At 43.3% G+C, this 18,475-nt stretch overlaps 1 protein-coding gene across 1 annotated transcript in view; it reads right to left on the reverse strand.

The window, feature by feature from the left end:
* LOC144253881 (adhesion G protein-coupled receptor E2-like) overlaps nt 1–18,475 on the reverse strand; it is a 48,505-nt gene that overhangs the window by 19,148 nt on the left and 10,882 nt on the right. The window lies entirely within an intron of this gene.

Below are 18,475 nucleotides of genomic sequence, written 5' to 3' on the forward strand. Positions count from 1 at the left end.
GCTCTAAACATTGCCGTGAGGCCTTCATCAGAGGAGACCCCATTGAATGTGAAGATGCAAGGAAAGCAGAATCCCCTCTCCTGTGTGGGGCTCATCTAACCCATGGAGGCCCTAAGAGACCAAGACTGGCCCCCGGAAGAGGACGGAGTTGTGGCCCAGACTGCTTCTGTACCTGAGATGGGACATCAGCTCCTCCCTGGTCTCCATCCTGCCACCTCCTCCCTGGTCTCCATCCTGCCACCTCCTCCCTGGTCTCCATCCTGCCCCCTCCTCCCTGGTCTCCATCCTGCCCCCTCCTCCCTGGTCTCCAACCTGCCACCTCCTCCCTGGTCTCCATCCTGCCCCCTCCTCCCTGGTCTCCATCCTGCCCCCTCCTCCCTGGTCTCCATCCTGCCACCTCCTCCCTGGTCTCCATCCTGCCCCCTCCTCCCTGGTCTCCATCCTGCCACCTCCTCCCTGGTCTCCATCCTGCCCCCTCCTCCCTGGTCTCCATCCTGCCCCCTCCTCCCTGGTCTCCATCCTGCCCCCTCCTCCCTGGTCTCCATCCTGCCCCCTCCTCCCTGGTCTCCATCCTGCCCCCTCCTCCCTGGTCTCCATCCTGCCACCTCCTCCCTGGTCTCCATCTTGCCACCTCCTCCCTGGCCTCCATCCTGCCACCTCCTCCCTGGTCTCCTTCCTGCCACCTCCTCCCTGGTCTCCATCCTGCCCCCTCCTCCCTGGTCTCCATCCTGCACCTCCTCCATGGTCCCCATCCTGTCCCTTCTTCCCTGGTCTCCATCCTGCCACGTCCTCCCTGGTCTCCATCCTGCTACCTCTTCCCCTTGGCTCCATCCTGACTCCTATTCCCTAGATCTTCATCCTATCATCTCTTTCCTTGTCTCCATCCTGCCACTTCTTCCCTGGGTCTCCATCCTGTCACCTCTTCCCTGGGCCTCCATCCTGCCACCTCTTTCTTGGTCCATCCTGTCATCTCTTTTTGGGTCTCCATCCTTCCACCTCTTTTCTGGGTCTCCATCATTCGACCCCTTTTCTTGGTCTACATTTTGCCAACTCTTCCTAGTCTGGATTCTGCACCTCTTTCCTAGTCTCCATTCTTCAACCTCTTCCCTGGTCTCCCTCCTGCCACATACCCAGCATAGTCTGGACTTCTCAGCCTCTACAACTGCATGAGCATATCCTTAAAATAATCATCCTTCCCTCTTTTTGTATAGTGCCCTATTCATTTATTTATCTGGAAAACCCTGCTGCAAGTGGGGAATATAATGAAAAATCTCTGCTAAGTCCCAAAGTTTTCACTAAGAGTAACTTTCTAGGAATAAATTTCTCCTTTGAGAATTTAATTTTTTTAAAAAGAGCTGATATCTTTTAAAAATACCCTCCCTGCTCTCCTTTACAGGGACAGTCAGAAAACCAGGCAGAAATATGCAAAGGACTTGCTGGTGGCTCCTAGCTCCCTTTCTTGCCTGTCACATGGTCACGATTTCACTTACCATGGACCAGTCTTAGACATCCACTCCTCATGGTGCCGAGACCAGCCAGCCCATTGATGGAGGATTTTCAGTTCTGGATGGAGTTCAGAATGCTTCCAGTTTAAATATGACTCGTGATGAAGTTGACCACAGAGAGGAAATCACCGTCTGGATGCTTTCTTCCTCCCATCAGTTCCCTGGTGAATTTCTCAGAACTCAGAGGTTTGTTTCCAAATATTTGCTTAGTCTGGGTAATAATCATGCTGAAGATCTCCTTGGGGGTGACTCACATCTTCTGAGACAGGAAGGTGGGACACTGGGCATTAGAAGCTTCAAGCATGAAGGATCATTCTCCTGGTCTTCTTGCTCCATAAGGACCTTGGTTCAGAATGAATAGACTTATCTATTTATTACCTATCACTTGACTTACTTGTGTAACTTACATGAAAACAAGCTCATGATTAAATATAGAACTCAGGGCTTCAGTAGATGGGTCAGGAGAAGTCAAACAGCCCAACACGTGACTCTCCTCCAGGGCAGGGAGAGAGAGGGTCTATGTAAGCTCATGTCTTACCATTTCCCTTCCACCAAAGCACCGTGTCCCCAGCCTGAGAAAAGACTTGGCATTCCCAACACTCACACTTAGAAAGTCTGAGAAGGCAGTTCCCGCAGAGCCACCTGGTCCCCACTACTATTATTCCTTATAAATTTTAGCAGTATTCTTCTCTATTTATCTTTCATAATCACACTGAAAGAAAAATGGGTAGTTACTGTGAAAAATTAAACTATTCTTTCAAATACCTGTAGACATCTTATTCTTTGCAGTCTTTATTGTTAAGTTACTTGTGTGCTGTGGGGAATATAATGACAAAATCCTACACTGAAAGTTTGAATGTCCCCATCCCCAGGTTACACCAAATTCTGTATTGCTTCCTGGCTCAATTTGAGTTTCCTAGGCAGAAGTCTCATCTATTATGAATATGATGGGTGTTCTCTCTTATAAGCCCTAAGCCAACTCTTGTAACAATGAAATAATATTAATAATTATATGTACTATTGAAAAAAAATCTCATGTTACCAAAGGGGGCTGTTATGTTTAAAATCATTGCTCCTAAACTCAGGCTCTTCATCTTGCACTTATAAAAAGATACAATATTATACTGTAGGTATTACATTGATAATACCATATGGATTATATTTCAACTTGCCTTTCCCATTCAACTTCGTATATTGAAAGTTTTTTTAAAATTAATTTTTTATTTGTTTTAATTAGTTATACATGACAGTAGAATTCATTTATGCCCTATAGCAGGGGGGCAATAGTGGAGATCTTTTCAATATCTGTATAAGAGCTATATCATGCACAGGTGTATCCTGTTTTTAAAATTTATACCGATATACCCTATTCATTTTGCTATTCTTTATTGATGGTTGCTTATATGTAGTGAAATTTTTCACTCTTGCAAATATACTGCAGTAAACCTTATAAATAGCTTTCTGTGAACATGGGATTGTTTAATGTGCCATAGGTTAAAAGAGGTGTGATTGCTGGGCCTTAGGTACATCCAGATTAAATTTTCATAACTGGTACCAAATTGCTGAATAAAATGTCTATGTAGGTTTTCTCTAGTGCCTACCATATAGGAATATCCATTTCACCCCTGGTCTAGCAAGTATTGAATATAATCAATTTGGTAGATTTTTCCTAAACTAATGCTTGAAATTTTAGCTACTTTTTAAAAAATTAATTTCAGTTTCCTTGATTGCTGTGTATTTATTTGCCATTTATTTTTCTTTTTCAGTTAAGAACATATAAGTTTGTCTTTGTCTCAGTGGTTCAGGAGGCTAAGGTAGGAGGATTGCAAGTATAAAGCCAGCCTCAGCAACTCAGCACTAAATATGTGCTATGAACATCAGTGTACAAGCATCTATTTGAGACCCAGTTTTCCATTCTTTGGGGTTCACACTGATGGGATGGAGTTGCTGTGTGATGTGATAATTCTATGTCTAACCTTCTGAGCAATTGCCAAACTGTTTTCCACACTGGCTGGACCATTTTTCATTCCTAGCAGTAATGTTTGAGGATTCAAAATTCTCCCCATCCTCACCAATATTTTTATTTTCTTTTAAAAAATTGTTACTTTTAAAATTACTTATTGACACCTATTGTCAATAATGTGTAATTATCGGGCTGGGGATGTGGCTCAAGTGGTAGGGCGCTTGCCTGGCATGTGTGCCACCCGGGTTTGATCCTCAGCACCACATATAAACAAAGATGTTGTGTCTGCCGAAAACTAAAAAATAAATATTAAAAAATAATGTGTAATGATCATTTTAGGGTAATTGACACATGCATCACCTTAAATATATATCACTTCTTTGTGCTGAGATTATCCAAAATATTCTAGATTTACAAAATTACTTTATGATTACCTTTCGTCACTCTAGTATGCAACAGAACACCAGAACGCATTCCTGTTAACTGTGACTTTGTGCCTGTTGATGACCTTCCCTACCCTTCCTCTTCCCTGTCCAGCCCTGGTAACCATTAGTCTCCTCTCTACTCCCCAGACACCATCATTTCTGGGTTCCACCTCAAGGGGGATTCTGCAGTCTTTGCCTCTCTATGTTCATTCTGGGGTGTGAAGTGCATCTCACTGTGGTTTTACATCAAGTTCAAATTTTGTTCTCCATAAGTAAAGTTTTGTTGGGAGACAACCACACCTGCTCCTTTGGTATCTATGATGGCTGCCACCCTCATGGCAGAGCTGAGTCACTATAAGAGACCATGTGTCCTGTGAAGCCCAAGACATTGACTATCTGCCTCTTCACAGAAGTTTGCTGGGTTCCCCATTCAAGCAATTAGGCAAGGTGAGAAGCATGTTAGTGAGTGTGTGTGTGTGTGTGTGTGTGTGTGTGTGTGTGTGTGTTGGCATGAGCTTCACTAGGTCAGAGGTGCTGGGTAAGTGGGGGATGTGATGGACAGAAGGACAGTCCCCCACAGGTGTCCAAGCTCTCATCTTTGCAACCTGTGACTATTTTACCCCACCTTTTATATCCAACTGTGAATATTGTCTTTAAAATCAGAACAAATACCAAAGAAACAAGCAGTCCTCAATGCAAATAGTTTAATAAGGTTTTTTTTTATTACCCAATGGGACTACCTGTTGGTATTTTCTGAGTCTGACTCAGGAAAAGATCATTCATGTTCATAGGAAAGCCTGTGGCCAGAAATCACATGAAGGGCAGGAATCAAGCTCCCTTGTGAGCCATCCTTTGATCTTGAGGACTGAAGTCATTCTGAGCCTGAAGGACACACATAATGGAGCATACGGGTATTGCACTTGTATTGCTGTGGCAAATTTCAGAAAGGGGAAAATATTTCACTTAGAACAATGGAAGGATTAATATTTCTAGGCAGCACTAGACATTTTGAAGCAGAAACACATCAATGACTCAATAGTGCAACCTAGAAAATGCTGACTAACCTCAACGATCAAACCCCTGATACACGAACACCAACCTTCCACACCTCCGTGATTGAATTTGCCAGGTGAAAAGACATATTTTACATAGCAATACAATGTGTAATATAGAGGTTTGTCTCATCATATTTAATGTCCTCTCTGCTTCTGAGACCAAAGTAACCAAACTTTCATTTTAAGTTTTTCTTTCCATCTAGACGTCAAGTGGAGTCATGCATGGAAACGGAAGGAAACCCTCAATGTTATATGAAATCACATATAAGAGGTTGTGAGGGGAAAGGGGGGAAAAACAAGGGAGAGAACTGAACAACAACAGATGAGGTAGAGAGGGAAGATGGGAGGGGAGGGGAGGGGGGATAGTAGGGGATAGGAAAGGCAGCAGAATACAACAGTCACAAATATGGCATTATGTAAAAATGTGAAATTGTAACTGATGTGATTCTGCAATTTGTATTTGGGGTAAAAATGGGAGTTCATAACTCACTTGAATCAAATGTATGAAAGATGATTTGTCATGAGCTTTGTAATGTTTTGAACAACCAATAAAAAAAGAAATAAAAAGTCTTTGATCTTGAAAAAACAAAACAAAATAAATACATGAAAATAAACTTTGCAGTGATTATGGTACAGGCTGTGGACACTAAGTTGGGCAAGAGAAAAGAATCCCAAATGGTGAGAAGAAAAGCCAGTGCTCAGCCATGAAGCTCACTGGTCTGTTAGAATCTGCCTCATCAGGAAGAGCAGCTGAGATGGGGACACACGGAGGCATGAGGGACCCACAAGGGCAAAGCCATGCTGTGGGATTCTCTCCAGTATAGGATTATTACACAGGCCATCTTAACTGTCAAATGCATTTCCCCCCAGGAGTACCATGCACTACTTTGTGGTTTAGTATCAATAAAAGAAAAATTACTCCATATGATCCATCATGTGAAAAAATAGTTTTCAGAAATGCATGTCATCCCATGAGATGAAAGTGAATTTCCAATATCTCTCTCCAGGATTGAAAATAGTTTGAAGAAGTATGCAAGTGGTTAAGAGGAACACTGTTCATATCTAAGAGGGAACAGAAAGCTTATCAGGGTGTGCTTTATAATTTTCATAGGGAAGTTGAAATCAAAGGAAGAGAAACTCCAGAAAATGAATAGAAGGAACAAGTTGTCCTTGTAAAATCAGATGAAAATATTGTATTTTTTTGCCCTGAGGCTTTGAGCTCTGTGATCCAAAAAATCTTTCAGACCCAACAATATGGGCCCTTTTATAGTTTTATCTTGAAATTTTTTTCAGAGCTCTCCTCAGACTGTAGATGAAGGGGTTCAGCATGGGGGTGACCACTGTGTACATCACCGAGGCTGTGGCAGTAGAGCATGAGTTTTGGGTCACAGCAGAATTAAAGTCCACCCCCAGGAAGGTGCTATAAAATAAGGAACCACGAAGAGGTGAGACACACATGTGGAAAATGCTTGATAATTTGCCTGAGCTGATAAGATAGCACTCATGGAAGACACTATTCTGGAGTAATAGTAACGGATACCCATGAGGGGGCCTCGATCCAGTAGCAAAGGTGCAAAATACATCACTGTGTCATTAAGAAAAGTGTCAGACAGGCAAGTAGGACCAGTTGATTCAGTTCACAAAGTGTGGGATTTCCAGGTCTGTGCAGAAGGACAGCCACAATGCCATTAAAGTTTCTAGTAAGGAATTCAGGACATTTGTGACCCAGCATGCCAGCACCAGCACTCCACAGACCCTGTGGTTCACTATGACAATGCAGTGCAGGGGGTGGCAGATGGCCACATAGCCTTCATAGGACATCACACCCAGGAGGAAGTTGTCCAACTCAACAAATAATATAAAAAGGTAAATCTGTATGAAGCAGCCTGCATAGGTAATGGCCTTGGTCTGAGTCTGGTTGTTCACCAGCATCTTTGGCACAGTGGTGGAGGTGAAGCAGATGTCCACAAAGGAGAGGTTGGAGAGGAAGAAGTACATTGAAATAAAACAAAACTAAAATAAAACTTCCATCAAAAGAACTAATATAGATCTCAGCTCTGTATCCATCTGATCCTGAGCTTTTCTTGGTTGGTAGGCTTCTCATGGCGTCTTCTAGTTCATTGCTAAAAAGTGATCGGTCTAACTTGTGTATATCATCCTGATTGAGTTTGGGCAAATCCTATGACTCTAGAAATTTGTTGATGCCTTAAATATTTTCTATATTATTGGAATTCAAATTTTCAAATTAATTTCTAATTATCTTCTGTATTTCTGTAGTGTCCATCATGATATTTCCTTTTTCATAATGGATGTTAGTAGTTTGATTTTTCTCTCTCCTTCTCTTTGTTAGCATGATTTATCAATTTTATTTATTTTTTCAAAGAATCACCTTTTTGTTTTGTCAATTTTTTCAATTGTTTCTTTTGTTTCAATTTCATTGATTTCAGCTCTGATTTTAGTTATTTCTTGTCTTCTACTGCTTTTGGTGTTGATTTGTTCTTTTTTTAGATCTTTGAGATGTAATGTTAGGTCACTTATTTGTTGACATTTTTTCTTTTAAGGAATGAACTCCTTAAAAAAAGTAGCAGGAAATAAAATCAACACCCATAAATCAAAGGCATTTCTGTTCATCAGTGACAAATCTTCTGAAAGAGAAATGAGAAAATCACTCCATTTACATAGCCTCAATAAAAATACTTAGGAATCAACTTAATGAAAGAGGTGAAAGACCTCTACAATGAAAACTACATAATGCTAAAGATAGGAATTAAAGAAGACCTTAGAAGATGGAAAGATCTACCAATCTCTTGGTTAGGCAGAAATAATATTATCAAAATGACCATACTACTAAAAGCCCTATACAGATTTTATGCAATTTCAATCAAAATACCATTGGCATTCCTCATAGAAACAGAAAAAGCAGTCATGAAATTTATTTGGAAAAATAAGAGACCCAGAATAGCTAAAATAATTCTTAGCAGGAAGAGTGAAGCAGGTGGCATCACTATACCAGACTTGCAACATTACTATAGAGCGATAGTAACAAAAATGGTACCAAAATAAAATTGTAGACAATAAACTTGTAGACTTGTACAGAATAGAGGACACAGAGACAACCCCACATAAATACAGTCATCTCATATAAGACAAAGGTGCCAAAACATATGTTGGGGAAAAATAAAGCCCTTTAATTTTCTATTTTGACCCATCAAATAAAAACTATTTCACTCAAGTGACCACCCAGCATGAGAGACGATGCTGTGAGATGTGTGTCCCTGAAGGAGGGTGGCAAGCAGCCCATTAGTCTCCCCTTTGTAATGAATATAGAAGTGGCTTGAATACTCTTCATGCTTAAATTAAAGAAAGAAATGCCCTCAGCTCACTGCACATCCCACCACCCCTGAGACTCATTTTGTCCAACCTGCTACTGAGGAGCTCCCTGGATATGTTCTCATTTTATGGAAAATACTTGATACACTTTCCCAGTCTTGTCCAATTGGGCTCTGTTCTCGTTGTATGTTGTCAGCAATGATCTAAGCATTGAGAGTCTGTGAGATGCTTCTCTTTTTAAAATATTAACCAGTGGCAGATGAGTGAGTCAGCACTCAGCTCTCTCAGCTCTGGGCTGGCTGGGTCGGTGTTGTCAGCTTCTATTCTTGCTGAACATTTCCTGCAGGACCTACCAGGTCTGAGACTCACATGGATGGGGTCTCTGAGAAGGTCTTACTGTGGAAGTCTGGAGTCTGCCTCATTGATGGTGAAGACTGAAGCTTTGTCCCCTGACAAGACAGCAGGAGAGGGAAGCCCTGGCCCCCGAGCCAGACTTAGGACTCCAGAACAAGCCACCACGTCCTGCTCAGCCTGTGATTGCCTGCTCTGAGGGACAACATCAGGGCCTCTACACGTAGCTCCCTTTCTCTGCTCATTAGGTTCAGTCCTCTCCTAACTCCTTCCCCTGAGCACTTGACTTCCCTGGTGGACATTGTTGTGAGCAGCAAGGAAAATGTTCCTGCTCCTTCTATGTTCCCAGGAGATCAGAGCAATTAGGTGAAACTAGGCTTTGCTTTTCTTTGTCCATAAAATCCTCCACATTCCAGAAGTCCGAACTTCTTAGCATTTGTGCCCAACCTTTAGCTACAATTCCCTCAAACGTCTGAGCTACTTGGCTTTGCTAGATTATGTGGATCTCCCAAGCACAGTCTTGTAGAGGGGCACATTTCCCATTATCTTTAGGAAATTGCTATTCCCTCTTCATCAAGGGAGAAAACTGTCTTCATTTGTTAAAGTCTTGGGAATTTGCCAGAACCTTGGATTCATGATGCTTTTTACAAGGCACTTATGAGTTTCGTGCTTGGATATCAAGTTAAAAATGGTCATTTATGCCTACATTTATAAAACATTAGGTAATTATTAGAGATATATTTAGAGATATTCTTGAGTGTGTGCATCATAGACTGAAGTTAAAATCTTACAAGGATTGCTTCATTTCATTTTTACAGATGTACAAGGATTAATTTTTTTACATCTGTATAAATGAGGCCCAGAGGCTAAGAGATCTGCCTCTAATTATGAACTGAGTAAGAAGGAGCTTTCCTCCTGGCGTTCCACGTCTCTTGCTCCAGGGCACTGGTCTTCCACCAGGCATGATGATGGAGACAAGTGGCAAAGGTTGAGGAAGTTTGGGGTTGTTACAACTTGGGATTTTTACTGTGCCTAGCAGGTTGAGGCCAAGGATGCTCCTCAGTATCCAGCCAAGCACAGGACCTCACACACCAAGGTGTTGTTTAGCTCAAATGTCAATGGTGGGGAGTTTAAGAAACACTTTTCTGACCAGAATCTTTCCAACTTCAATGTGAATATGAATCACTTGGGGATCTGGTTGAAATGCAGATTGTGATTTGGCATGTCAGTGAGGTGAGATTGTGTTTGTCTAAGAGCTCCCAGTTGGCATTGAGGCTGCCATTTGGTGGTGGATAACTCTTATTAAATACACAGGAAAATTGTGTTTATGGCCTATGGCAGAACATTTTCAAGAACACATGCATTGTGTAATGACTGAATCCAGCTAATTGTCAGGTGCTTCACTTCACATAATTCTTATATTTTGTGGTGAGATGCTCAATATCCACTCAGTATTGTTAAAGATTCTGTAGCTAACTAGAGTCACCAAGTTGTAGAACTCTGAGCTCTTCCTCCTGTCTGGCTGAACCTTAGATTGTTTGACCAACATCTCTCCCCACAACCCTACAAACCACATCAGTCCTTGGTGACCACCATTTCACTCTTTTTATTTCCATGAAATCAGTGTTTTTAGATTCCACATGTGAGATTTCATATGTGATATTTGTCTTTCTGTCTCTCTGATTTCACTTATTTAGGGACTCCCATTTCCATCTGTGTTGTCACAATTGACAGGATTTCTTCCATTTTTATGGTTAAACCTGCTTCCCCGAGTATTCATATGGCATTTCCTTTATCCATCCATCCATGGATAGACACCTAAGTGGATTCCATATCTGCCTACTCTGGTCAATGCTGCAGTGCTATGGAAGTGCAGAAGTCTCTGAGATGTCACCTTCATTTTCTTTGGATGACCATTTCCAGTGGTGGGACTGCGGGCTCAGATGATGGTTCCATTAATTAGCACTGAGGCTGTGGTCCAGTGTAGAGTCAAGTGCAGGCATTCCAAGGCCTTCTCCACCATGAAGGCCTCCATAACCTCAGTTCTGATTTTAGGTGGTCAGGGGCTGGACTCTCTTGCTTGGCTTCTGTCTAAATAAGTTGACACTAGCCTCTTGAAGGCTTCACTTGTAACAGGAAATCAAACTTACAAACCTAGGCTCCTTATAGACATACCTGGTAGATTCCCCCTTCTTCAGTTTCTGTGTGAATTAAGGTTAAAGCTCACAGGAAATGACCTGCCCAGAGCAGATGCTCCACAGATAGCTGCCATTGTGACCATTACCTTGCTCCTCATTGGCTCAGGTCACTGTGACATCACAAGGGTTTCCTGGCACAGGAAGTGAGTCCAGCATTGAGTGGCTCCTGGGAGACAGTGATGGTTGTGGTGCAGGGGATGTCCTCAAGGACCCAGGCAGGCAGCTCAGAGCCTGAGTCCACCTCCCTGTGCTGTGCTGGACTCACAGACACCGTCTCTGACCCACTCTAGATGTCTCCAACTAGGCACAGTAAGGATTTTGAGACTCTTTTCAGTTGTTTTACTATGTTCCACTCTTGGGAAAATCTATAAAACTGATATTTCTTGGTGTATCAAATTAATTTGCTTCTCTCTTTCCTGGTGCAAATTCACAGAATATAATTCATAATCTTTTTGGTGCCACTGGAAAAATAAACTATTTTCTTCTCTGTCTCATGGAGACCTTGTTTTATATTTTACAGTTAGTCATCACTTTCACATTTTCTGCAGAAAGACTGTCCACCCCTAACCACTACTTTGGGTCTTGGCTGTTGGCTGAAGCCAGGGATGTCACTCATCATTTCCCAGTGCACAAGAGGCCACACCACAGGGTTCCCTCGCACAGAGGTCAACATGGGCAGTTGAGAAACATCCTTTCTAGACCAGAAGTTTTCCAAAGTCAATGCAAATATGAATCACTTGGGGATTTGTTTGAATGTAGATTATGATCAGGGAGGTCAGGGCAGCCCAGAAATTGTGCATTTGAAACTAATACCCAGTTGATCTTGAGGCTCCCAGACTTGATTGGTGGACTACCTTTTTTAATTGACAAAAAAATTTGCATTCATTTATATCATAAACCATAATGTTCTGAGTATATATGTACATTTCAAATATATATGTGTATATGCACACATTCCTACGTACATATCATATATAGGTACATATGAATGACTAAATATAGCTTATCATCATATACATTATGGATTTATAATTTGTGTTGCAGAAGGACAGTCTTAATATCTACTTAATAAGCTTAATATCTACTCTTGGTACTTTTGAAAATTCAATATATTATTAACTGTATTGACCATGTTGTACAGTAGAGCTCATGAACTTATTCCTCTTTATCTGATGGAAATATGTATTCTTTGGCCAACATTTTTCCAACTTTCTCTCCCCCAAACCAACTCATCCCTCATATTTGAATCTTCAGTTTGATGAAATTAAAATTTTTATATTTCACACAGGAGAGAGGTCATGTGGCACTTGTCTTTCTATCTGCTAATTTCTCTTAACATTATGACCTTTAGTTCCATCCATTTTGTTAGAACAGGACTTCATCTATTTTTATGGATGAATCCTGTTCCAATGTGTATATGTGCTGCATTTTATTTATCCATTCATCTGTTGATAGGTACTTAGGTGGATTCCAGGTCTTGGCTATTTTGAATAATATACCAAATGTAGAAGTGGAGATATTTGTTTGAGATACTTCATTCTTTTGAATGAATACTGACTGTTATGGTTTAGATATGAGGTATTTCCCAAAAGCTCGTGTGTTAAACAGTACAAGAATGATCAGAGGTGATGAAAGAACAATCAAGGCTTGCCTTCAGAGAAAATGCCTGTTTATTGAGCAACAGTTCTGCATATTTATAGAGCGGGGGTGTTTGACATTTATGACAGTTTAATGGTTGAAGGGTTTGACAATTGGCATCGGGTGCTTTTTGATTGGTGGGTAAGGATCATGTGAGCCAGCAGGGCTAGTCTGATTGGTGGGTAAATATCATGCGAGCCAGCAGGGCTCACCATTAAACAGCAGGATCATGTGAGCCAGCAGGGCTCACCATTGGATGGCAGGATCATGTGAGCCAGCAGGGCTCATCATTGGACGGCATGATCATGTGAGCCACCACGGCTCACCATTGGATGTCTCTTCTTGGGGGATGGGGAAGTTAGTCTTTGGAGCCAGGGCAACTCCCAACATTCCCCCCCCTCTTTGCTATTAAATGAGAGTGGGTGTTGACTCATTCTGGCTGCTTCCTGCTGAGATGGGGCCTCATGGGAGGAGGAAAGTAAGGAGCCCCAACAGGAGGGCAGACAAGACTGGTATTGTTATAGTTAAAGCTTTGTCCCAGGGTTTTATAAACTGTCTTCCAGACCACTCACGTATAATCAAATCAAGCATTTATTGAAGCACACTGGTGGCGGCTGATCAGAACATAAAGCCCTGAACAATTGCAAGGGCACTCCTTGTAAGCCTGAAAACTGCAAAAGGGATGTTTGGGGGGTCTAGCCAATGCAAGCAAGCCAGGTTACAGAAGTGGGACAATGTAGTCAAGCGGAGGGAAGCCTAACCAATCACAGTTAGCCCAGTCACCCCAGTTACAGAAACAGAGCCCCGTTACCCTAGTTACAGAAACAATACCCCATTAGGTAGTTCCGTGTTCTTAAAGGTTTCTATAGCAAAAGGAAAAGGACATCTTGATCCAGTCATGACTCTTCTACTTGGCATGGTTGTTTTACAGGATGAAGTCATAAAACAAAGTGGAGTCACATTTGCTCCTACTACGACAGTATCAACAAAGTTCCTTGCCACCACAGATCCATGATGATGTCAGTCCATTCAGCATAGGTCTCCACTGGAGGTTTCATCAGTAGTCAGGAGTTGGTAATTCCTGAGGAGAAGCTGGTTAAAAGCTTCATTAGAAAATTTTGACCCTCCTGAGTCTGAATGAACTTTATGATAAAAGGAAGGAATAGGCACAGGGAGTTTTTATAGCCCAAATCTAATGGGGTCTCAGGGTCTGCAAGCTGTCTTGTTGGCACAAGGGGGGTTAAGTGATCAGCCTTGAGCAGGGGCTTAGGCATTTGGGTTTGAAGCAAACAGGTGATAAAGAACCAGACAGAGGGTTTGAGAAGCCAGGTCATCCTGCAGCTAACTTTGTTTGGCATGACCTGCAGACCAGCCTGTCCTGCACCTAACACCCTCAATTCCACTCTTCATTACTAGTCCCATCTTGCTCCCTCCCCTTTCTATTAAGGCTGCTCTTCAAACTTTCTCCTAACTGGTTGTACCAGCTTGCTTCTCTCTTTGCCTTTCTCAAAGGTGGCCAAGGGGGGATGGTGGCCCATTGTTACCCTATTTCCCTTTGAGAGCAGTAGATCTCTCCAGGTTTTATGTGAAACACGTCAACTTTAAATACTGATACTTGAAATTCTTACAAAACTGGGAGGGTAAACAAAGCACACATGTTCCTCCTTATGCCCAAAAGCAACAGGTAAAGTGCTCTCTTATGATCACACTTATTCAGGGGTCACCATGCTCTGGATGCCTAAGTGGTTTTTCAGAAGGACAACACACAATGGTCCCACTACTGGCCAGATCCAGGCAAGTAGGGGTTCTGTAAGGAAGAGAAGGGGGTCTGGCTGGAGGGGGCCCTTAGGGTCACTTGGTTTGTATCTCCAGACATAGGGTGAAGAGAGGACCCAAGAGGGGCCAGAAATGAAAGGGAGCATTAGGAGAACCCATTTATGGAACATCTTCAGGTACTGGGCTAAGAACAGAGACATAGGAGAGGCAGAGCTTGAGTGATCTTGTGGGGAGGGATGACAAGAGTACCTAATGACAGGTGATGATCATTGGCTCTTCAGATGAAGGTGTAAAAGCACCGGGCTTAAGCCTGGAAATGTGAATCCAAGGGGTAAGTTGGTTATTAGCTTGAGTTTGGCCACCAAGTGAGAGCACATAGTTACCTGAGCAGGACCCTCCTATTTTGGTTTTAGAGGGGGCTTTTCCCCTGGTGGGCAATAGTAAACAAGTTGACCAGGTGTTAAGGAGGTAGGGTTTTGAACGAGACTGGGCTCAGGAAGGAGCCAGTCTTGAGAGTGCCAGAGTTCAGAGCGTAGATGGAAGAGGAGGGGCAGGGCAGGAAAGAATTTGTTTGCAAGAGGTGCAGAGAGCAGGATTGGATTGGAGTAAGAAGAAAGCCTGGAAGAGATCCCTTAGAATGGAGGGATCCAGGGACCCAAAAAGGGACCATCTGCTTTGGTTGTCTAAGGGATAAGTGGGCCAGGTCTGGGTGCTATATTTGATCCAAGAGGCATTGTAGGGAAGAGTCGACTGGCAGAGAGGACACATTACCCATGTAAGGGGGAGGGAAGAGGACACAGAGAAGGAGGAAACTGATTTATTGGCAAAAGGGATGTCCCGCTATAGCCAAAAAAATCAGGAGTGCCTAGGTGGCAGGTTCAAGTTGCAGAGATTGGTCGTCACCAAATCCTTACAGTCGAAGCTTTCATCCTGGATGGAGCCGGAGCTGTTAGGAACCTTGTCCAAGGCTTTTCAGGACCCTTCCTGGAGAGACTGGATACTCCCAGTGCCAGAAAGAGGGGAGTGGAAGGGGAGGGTAAGTGTCTCTTTAGCGGCTGAGTCTTAAGGTGAGAGGACTAGAACTTTCAAATTTGCCCAAGGAAGGAGTCCCTGAGGGCCACCATAACCTTAAAGGCTGTGGTGGGGTGGTTTCCTCCCCACAGGTGGGCAAAGAGATTTGCTGGACGATAATCAACATATTGCAAGAGGGTGGATTTTGGGCACTGGGGGTGAAAAGATTGGAGGTCGGATGCCAAGGTTTGTCCAAAGAGGTGTGGACTATCTCAAAATCCGTGAGGAAGGACAGTCCAGGTTAAAGGCAAAAAGATATCCTTTCAATCTATGACCAAGAAATGGGTCACAGTGTGGGGGATCTGAGACAGCAGAGTGTATAGGTTGGGAACCAAAGGATGTATGGGCCTAATGGAGGTGTTGATGAGTCATAGGTCCTGAACTAAGCAATAGGACCTGTTGAGCTTTTCTGTGGTGAGCCGTTTCTGTGAACTGTGGCCGCCATTACAAGATGGCGCTGGTTTCCCCTGTAGTCTGTGACAAACAACTCCTTATCAGAATGAGTTGGCACGCTGTGACTTGGCACCCTATGAGAAAAGTCCACGTGGCAGTTGTGCATTGGGGCTTTATCTGCTTTATTAAGGCTGGGGCACACGGGAGTAGTAGTAGTAGTAGTAGTAGTAGGAGTAGTGGCAGTAGGAGTAGCAGTAGAAGTAGTAGTAGGAGTAGCAGTAGAAGCTAAAAGACATGTCAAAACAAAGGCCTGAATAAACAGCTGAAAGAAGAAAAAGTATCAAGGACCTGAATAAACTGCTGAAAGAAGATTCCTGAGTTGCATCTTCCTTGCGGGCAAGGGGTCGCGACAAGTGGCGCCGAGACCCGGGAACCAGAACTTTCAGTCAGTCAGGGGTGGTGCACCGGTTAGTCCCAGGTAAGTGGGATCTGCGATCAAAGCAGGGATAGTCCCAGTAAGTGGGATCCGCGTCCAAAGCGGGGTCAGCTCCTGTACAAAGGAAGAGAGAGCCTCATATTTATTGCAGCTGCACTGTGTACTTTCACTTTTGTTTTCTGTGTTTCTTTTGTTGTGTCATTTCGCTTTTGTATTTTGTGTTTCTTTTGTTGTTGTGTCCTCTGTAGATAAAGAGAGAGCGGGGAAAAAATAAATAAATAAATAAGACGCTCCTCTGTAGATAAAGGGAGAGCGGGGTTTTGTATTTTCACTTTCTTTATACTGCTTGGAACAGTATGGGTGCTACTCCCTCAAGCCCGATTTTGCTGGCCTTGGACGGGTTACTGCGTTCTAAGGGACTTAAAGTGAAGCGGAGCACATTACAGAGGTTTTTAGAAGAGACTGACTCTGTAGCTCCTTGGTTTGCTTTTTCAGGGAGTCTCACGATTCCCAGTTGGGACAAATTAGGGAAAGATCTGGATTTCGCTTACAAACAAGGAACTTTAAGGGGCGGTACCATTCCGCTTTGGAAATTAGTGAGGGGGTGTATAATGGATGGTAAATGCCAGAAAGCTGTGAGCGAGGGTCAGGCTGTTCTTGAGCAATTGCATGAAGAAAAATCGGAGGGGTCACATAGCGAGGTAGCAGAAGGTCTTAGGAGTAAGAGTGGTGAACAGATAAGGGAGTCTGAAGTTAAACAGAGGAGAAGGCTCTATCCGGACTTGACTGAGTTAAAAACTCCCAAGGACACAAGTAGCTCGGACAGTTCTGAGGAATTAGATCCACCCTAGCCGCTCTCAACCCCTCCTTCTCATCTTCCCCCTCCCTATCAGGCCCACAGAAAAGTCTTAATTGACCTTCTCCAGAATATTCACCATGTCTTATTTTAGGACTTTCAGCAAAAGAATCTCTACAAAAAGGTTTAATGTAGATAAACTTCCTATTTTCATGTTGCCCTGTTTTATTTGGCTACTGTCTGAAAAAATCAGCATTCCAGGCACTGGACACTCCCTTACTAGTTTTTCACAAAAATATGTAACAAGGCCTCTGGCCTTGAGCTGGGCTTCACAGTGCTGACTACATTTCTAAGATAAGGGAGTTACTAACTGGGCTCCATGGTAACAGCTGGCAGGAAGAAGAACTGGAAAGGGAGATAGAGGAACTGGAGGGTCGATTGAAAAAGTCAAGATTTAAAGCACCTACAGCCCCGATCGCTGTCACGCTCCCTCCTTATAACCCCGATTGGGACAAGGACAACCCCAGAAGGCTGGGGGGTGTTCAGTGGCAGCCTAAGACGGCCCAAACTTCCCAGTAATTGAAAACTTGGATGCCGATGGACAGCCGGCCAGAGTACATGTTCCTTTAGCCTTTAAGGATATTAAACAACTAAAGGAGGCAGTTACTAATTACGGATCCCATGCCCCCTTTACATTGACTCTCTTCGAGTCTTTCTCTGCCAATCAGCTGACACCTAGTGACTGGCAACAGCTTTGCATGGCTGTGTTGTCCGGAGGGGATTTTTTGTTGTGGAAAAGTGAAAATCAAGAGAGGTGTCGCGAGCTAGCCCGAGTCAATCAGGACGCCGGCTTCCCACGGCATAACCTTGAAATGTTAACAGGCTTGGGACAATATGCTATCATAAATCAACAAATTAATTATAATCCTGGGGTCTATGCTCAGATAGCTAGAGCAGCCATTTAGGCTTGGAAGGCTCTACCTATTTCAAATGCTAAAACAAAAATTTCAAAAATTGCTCAAGGACCCTCTGAGCCTTATTCTGACTTCCTTGCCTGATTGATACAGGTAGTAGAAAAAATATTCCCTAACTTGGAACAAGCCATGCCGGTCATTAAGCAATTGGCTCTTAAATATGCAAATTCCTATTGCCAAAATGCCATTAAATCTACCAGAGCAAAGAGTGTTGATGACATGATTCGAGCTTGTAAGGATATTGATGGAGCTCATATTACTGGACAGGTTCTGGCCGCTGCCCTCAAAACAGGAACAGGGGCCCGCCCCAAGGTCTACTGGGCAATCCAGGGACGGAATGGTGCCCCGGGGAGTGGGCAACTTCGTCACCTCCCACGGACCAACCCCTTTCTATCTGTAGACTCCCTAGGGGAATGCCAGGAAGTACAGGATGTACAACTGCAACCGCAGGTCGCAGAGACAGAACAAGCTGCTACCGCAGTAAGATCTTGGCCAGGCGGGGGAAAATGCAGACAAAATCAAACAAAATACAATCGGCTAAGAAAACTTGGAGAACTTTTGCCC

The sequence above is a fragment of the Urocitellus parryii genome, chromosome 3 (assembly GCF_045843805.1).
Source record: "Urocitellus parryii isolate mUroPar1 chromosome 3, mUroPar1.hap1, whole genome shotgun sequence".
NCBI lineage: Eukaryota > Metazoa > Chordata > Mammalia > Rodentia > Sciuridae > Urocitellus > Urocitellus parryii.